The sequence below is a fragment of the Rhagoletis pomonella genome, unplaced genomic scaffold (genome assembly GCF_013731165.1).
Source record: "Rhagoletis pomonella isolate Grant_MI unplaced genomic scaffold, Rhpom_1.0 Rhpom_scaffold_00010, whole genome shotgun sequence".
NCBI classification, from domain to species: Eukaryota; Metazoa; Arthropoda; class Insecta; order Diptera; family Tephritidae; genus Rhagoletis; species Rhagoletis pomonella.
Genome location: NW_023458564.1, coordinates 32,771,675 through 32,778,605, shown reverse-complemented (window position 1 = coordinate 32,778,605; position 6,931 = coordinate 32,771,675).

Below are 6,931 nucleotides of genomic sequence, written 5' to 3'. Positions count from 1 at the left end.
TCGAATGAACAGAAACGATCCAGCTCTGAAAGTATTTAGTGCGGTCGCGATTCTGGTAACAGAGAAATCGGAATGCCTCCTCTGCGTTGCAAAGGCCAGGTGGAGAAGAGCTTGGCTTCACTTGGAATTTCCAATTGGCGTGCTGTTTTGGGCTCGATCAAAATCGTTTAGGTGGATACAGCGCCAATAAATAAGAAAAAGATTGATTTACCTGGCATAACTGAAAAGGTGTAATAGTTTGGAAATAGAAAATCTTTGAGTGAAATATGTCTTTATTAGGAATAAAAGTAACCTTATCAGTTGCATTATAGAGAAAGTGTTTAAGCATAGGGCGAGATCTGAAAGTACTATCTAACCAGGAAATTACAAGCGTGTGAACATTGCTTCTGTAGAGCTTCTGTCCTGGCCTAAAAATTTAATTTCTAAGATGAATTAAGGTTACATTCTCAGCAAGTGATACTACTTAGTTGGCGACTTCTACTAAGATATACAAATATTATTCATGTGAGCCATTTTTTTTTAATTTCGTTGTTAATATGTTTTTTTTCCGCCTCATTAGTTGTCATAAATGGCAAGCCGAAAACGCTAAACGCGATAATCATATGGAACATTATAGGTTATATTCTTGCTAGACACATTCAGGCACTTCCTCGTGGTGTTCATTTAATGGGTTCGTAAGTGAAATTAAGAAACTTCATCACCAGTGCATCACCATTTTTAATAACTGCCAGAAAATTCGAATAACGGATGTACTCAATGCGAAAATGAACACTCATTAAAGGTGGAATGCGACACACGAACATGCACATGCACATACACACATACAAACATATGTGCTTGCAACATATGTAACTGTATGTGGCCGTAAGCCGGCAAGTGAGGCAATTTTCGGTAATGCAGGTGGCAGAAGCAAAGGAAAAAGCGAAAGCAAGGCCGAGACAATGCGCAAAAATCTGAAAATAAAATAAATGTTCTGTTAATTTACGATAATGTTTATTGCCAACACATGACAGACAGGTAACGTGCGTCGCACGGTCGCCCACCTGGCTACCGATGTTCATTACCATTTGCGGGTACGGGTGCGCTGCGCCCCAAACGAAACGTTAACGAGCTGCCGCGTGGCACACGCACTGCTGCCACCACGCAACAAAAACATTAATAAAACAGCAAACAACAACAACCACTTTTGCTTAAAGTTGTCCTTTTTTAGCTTTCTCAAACAAGCAGTGCACCGCAAAAAGAAGTCAAAGTAAGTGGAATTTTCGTAACGAGCTCACCACAATGCGCTGTGGCGTCAGGTTCTCAAACCAATCAGCATTGGAAAGAGCACAAAAAATATCAGACCCAAAAAAATGAAAAAGCCAAGTGCATAGTAAATTGTGTACACATACACATTGAGCCTGAACCTGAAAACAACGCGGCGCCAGAAATAGCAACAGCTATCCAGAACGGAAAACAAAAAGATACCGCCAGGAGGATGTCACTCAACCAATTCATCAACAACAAAAGGTACGGAAGGTTTCCCTCTGTACTAAAAACATAAGCTCAAAGTTAAGAAGCAACACAATGATGCTTAGAAAAATGACAACAGCAATCATCAAAATAAAAAATGATATTACGTGGTAGGCAAATCTTATGTCATGCCCAGCGCCCAAGCTGAACCGGCGCATCATTACCAATTGTGCTTGGTTTCACGCTTTGATTGTCATGCTGTTGGAGGACATACATTCATGATTACGGTAGTGAGACGGCTGAAGCGAAGGAAATATTTTTGATGAAATGGACAGTATCTGGGCGCTAAAATCGAGCTGTTTTAAATGTATTTTATATCCAGAGAAACTTAGGATTTCACAGGCCGGCAAGGTTTCAGAAACCTGTGCATACATATGTACGTATCCGGAGGTTTTCGGTTCGCTAAATTCGAATCTGCACCCAAAATTTCTCATAATTATGGCAGAGATACATCTTTATTTGGCTGAATGGGAAGGGCGACGGGAATCATGTAGATGATAACATCATGGATGCGCTAATCGATGATGACGGCATCGCTGTTCCGTTCCCTAACGTTAATCAAATTCGCATAGCATAAAAATAATAAAGCTTTCGGAGACGATTTGTTGCCAGTTGAGCTATTCAAATATGGCGACGAGGTCCATGCACCTACTTCTATGAAGCCTATAAATGACGCAGCTAGAGAGGTGAAGAGAGTAGGCAAAAGAGGGCAGCAAAAGAATTTCTGCCCAAGAAATAAAAGAGTGGCGAAATCAAAGCTTTACCTTGTCTCACTTCGTCAAATATTCTTCATGCTGAACACCTAAAACTAGCAGATCACCATAAGCAACTATAAGCTGCGACAAAAAGTGTTAAAAATGGTATAGATTGGCAATCAGCGTGGCTGAGATGCGAAACGACCAGGTGGGAAGGGACTTGGTTTCACTGGATGAAATTGCTAGAAAAACGCTGCGTTTACAAATCACTTTCCACGGGCAGCTAATGTCCACCCTTGAAAGTTCCTTGAGAGTTTTGATGAAGTAGGGGCTAAGAGTTTACACCTAAACCCTGCACCGTAGTCATGCTCCAAACAGTTATAGCAATAAGAGTTCTGCACGATGTTAAGTCGTTGCTGTCAGGACAAAGAGTTGGCGCTTATCTAACTTAAGAAGCTACTTATACGAACCACCATCGGCTGAAAAGGCTTTGCCTTCGATGTGGCGAATAAAAGCGCTTCTCAGGAGACCACAGGTTGTCACCGGAACCTTTCCTGTCAAGATAAATGACCTCAATGGCCCGGTCTTTTCAGATCATCAGCGATTTCAGTTTAATTTGGAGGTATTCTGAGCAAACCTAGAGAGAAGTCAGTCGTAGTTGTGGCCCGTCCATCACATATCATGAGCTAAAGTCAGCCTTTAATTTTTGAGCCAACAGTTGAAAAGAGTCGTCATCCTTTTAGTGGGTCTAGGCATTCCACATGCATATTCGTAGATTGTAGTCCACGTTCCAGTTTCGGAGGCCGCCGACGCACAGCGTACAACCCATTCCTGGGAAGGTTTTATAAAAAGTTACACAGCGATCCTATTGCTCCAGGACAGAAGCCCGCTTACTTCAAAATACGGCGATTAGCAGTCACAACTACTGGAGACGACAAACCGCTGTGACTACATGGGTCATGGCTTCACATGGATGAGTTACGACGTCTTGAACATGAGCTGATCACGTTGCCGAGAGTGCTGGCATGGGTATATATACATGAGTGAAATACATTTTAGGGTAAGGTTTTAAAAGTATTCCAGTATGTACATACTTGGCCGAGGTATTTACATTACTTATGTCCATAGACTATATATATGTTGTTCGAAAACAAGTGTAGAAGCAGCACTCAAGGCATTGGCGAACCCTCTAACTACTTCCAAACTAGTTTAGAAAAGTATGTCTCGACTATATTGTGTCGGAAAACATAACGAACTCGTTTAAGTCCAAAAGACAGGTCACTCGGAAGTACCAGGTAATGAGAAATCTGACCATTTGGATACAGAAGGTTCAGACCAAGCATTCCTTGGGCCGCAAACAGTTATACGACTGCCACCTTCGGCCATCGTAAACACCATCAGAAACAGGGTGAATACTTTGCTCGGCAATGACTGAGAGGTATCGAGGGGCTACAGTTGGGCAAAGAGCGTGCTGCTCTCAATCTCACAGAGTCTTGGAAGGTGCTTGCTGTCATTGAGCAGATGGGACTGCAGACAACTTGTGGGACTGTTGACTGGCCACTTCTCGTGGCAAAAATACCTGACTATGTTAGACAACCGCATTTGCCCTTCCCGCCTTGTAGAGGTTCTTTTTGTGCTTCTGACCGCCCTACCTTTGCAAGAATTAGGTATGGGACTTTTGACAGCGATGTGTTGGGAGACCTAAGCTCTTAAACACCCAATAATCCGATCCGATTTTTTTTAAGATCTTTTAGATTTAAAACCGATTGAAAGAGAACACGAAAACAGTACAATGGACGGCATGTAGTCTGAGAGCTATTTCCTGCACGCGTTGTTGTGTTGGTTCCGAAGAAATGTACTTGGGAGGATTCTATAGTAGTATAATCCTTCTTAGTTATAAAGTATAAGAGAGTTTTATAAACGCTCTTCTTTTATTATCATCAACCATGTTTAATTACGGAAAACTGCTACATTCGGCTTAATTTTCTCGAAGTTATTAATAAAATTGGATTCGTCTATTGGCTTAATACGTTCATAGTTACATACAAATGTACATGCATGGGTTGGTGAATACAAGTATAATACAAACGCTAAGCAAACAGACATGCCGATATTATGTAATTCTAAAAATGTGTAAATACTTGTTCATAATGCTTATGATATTATTAAGTGCCGTAGTTACTTAGCTTCCAACAAACTATTACTGAATGGAAATAGCTCCCACAATCAAGAGCAGCAAAAAAGAATCTATATAGTTTTGCTTCTAGATGCCTACTTACATGTGTACATATATGTATGGATTTTGTACATATGTATGCCTTTCTGCTATTCGTATACATATATTTGGAAGAGTGTGGTAGCAAAGAATTCATTTCTGGGATGCTTTCAGACACAAAATAAATACATTAAAACAGCAATCGAAATTTTATGCAAGCAAAAGTCAAATTAACATTACATTTCACACACACACACAAACCTACATAAATACGCACGCATTCAAACATGTAGTAACACATGCGTTAGGAACACATACGAAGGCACATGATTGCACCAATGTAAACGACTAAGTATTTGTGTTGGTATGATGACTTGGCCGCATTGTTTGAGTTTTATTGAGCCGAGTTCAACTAAACACAACCGAATTGAAGTGAAATGAAATGGGAGCTAAGCAAAGTGCTTGCCATGCTATTCGTCCCCAAATCCCCCGGTGGGTGTGCATTCATTATGTATCCGTATTTGACTATAGGCATGTCTGAGCTTACACAATTGGTATTTAGCTTCTTCGTGCTCTGACATGTTTCGAGAGTGGGATTAGTTTCCAACAGTGGCAGCAGCAAGTGGATAGTTTGTTGGGCGAGGAGCATGAGTACTACATATGTATAAGTAGATGCTTGTAAAACCAACAACGATTTGCCGCAAACAATCACAGATGAACGACAGGCGAGACCGATCGATTCCTACACTACACTATGTGATTTGGTCGGAGGTGATGTGTGGAAAATTAGAAGCTATCGATGGCCCATTAAATGCTTATGACGGCAGCCAGTGAATACTCAAAGGATTTCCAACTTTCATTTTAAGAAACAAAACCAATCAGAGCCAGTCAAATCGAGTCTAGTCTAGTCCGGTTAAGTTGAGTTGAGTTGAGTTCAAGAAGTACAAATTAATTCGAACAAACTGCTGATTTAGTAATACATACACAGATAATTCATTGGATTTACCATCGGCGAAAGAAAAAAAGAGAAACATACCCTCTCGTCTATTGATCTACCTGCAAATTTCCACTATGTAACTGCAGTGTGCGTTCACAATGTGTGAAAGGTACACATTTTCGTCGTAGACTACGGATCAGGGCTTGGATTCTGTAACTGTGAGTTTTCAAGGGTGCACTGAAATTGTGTACACTTCCTCATTTTGCAATTCAGCAAGTGTGAGAGTGAGTTTTAACTGTCAAAACTGTGTACACTTCTCGTCCGGAAAACTCACAGCATCCTATTCGGTGAGTTTTTGGTTGTAAGTTTTGCACTCGGTGTACACTACATTTTCTCACTGTTACAGAATCCAGCCCCTGCATTCTATTTTTCTAGATCAGGGGCCCGTTTCATAAAGCTAAAGTGACAATTTTGTCACGACAGGCTATTTCCGTATTGTCAGTGACAACTGGTAATGTCACTCATACGTCCCGTACCACTGTCTGATGTGTTTGAACCTTTTAGCTGTACAAATATGAAATAAAGTCAGGTTGGTTCCATTGTTGAAAATATTAAGAAATTCAGTACTTACTTAAATGATAATTATATTAGATAGTATGCATTTTTCCAATCGCAATCAGTTATAACTAGAGCGTGTATGTATACGCGAATATGCCCGCCGGGCAGGCGGCATCCAGGGCTGATATATAGCCTTCGTGGTCAGCTGATTAAGTCAATTGAAATTTTGACTAGTTTTGGCAATTTTTTTTTGGTTTATGTAATGTTTATAGTTTTTTTTTTTTATAAAAGTCTATCATGGAATAGGGGAAATATGGACGTTTTAAGCAAAAAGCGCTTATACACATACAAACTCTTTAACATCTGCTCTAGATAAAGTATTCACGTGAATAAATTAAGCCAAAAATGTAAATATAAAATATACACATAAAATATCAAGCAATTTGAAATGCTAAGATCAACCCAACCACTAAATTGTTTGGAGAACCAACAATTCACCGGCATCTACTACTAAGGATGAGATTGCGTAGAAGTTATGTAAGTATTATAAAAAGTTGAAAAAGAGAATTATCAATGGGACATTACATTATGGAAATAACACTTTTGAAAAGCAACGTGGTTGAACAATAATCACGCTCAACAAAGCTTCATTCATCACTGACTTCTTATCCGGCACAGAAAAATGGTCGGTAATGAACAGAGATGAGACCACTTTGGCTTTTGTGAGATCTATTCTAACTACGCAAGATCAAGGCAATGTTTGGCAGTTTATAATCTAACACGTCAATTAGCATTGTTGGAATTTTTTTACGAAATTTTTTGATTGCGATATCACCGAGGGCCGTGAAGATAAATTTTTCCGTTTGCCTTGAAAAATCACTTGGAATATCTAGGAATAATTACACTATGCGACAGTCAAAATCGGGATGGGTTGAAACCAACGGGAAATGTTATATCGGTCCAAAACAAGTTATACGTGTCCCGGCGTTTCGCTGGGTCACGTCTAGGAATCGA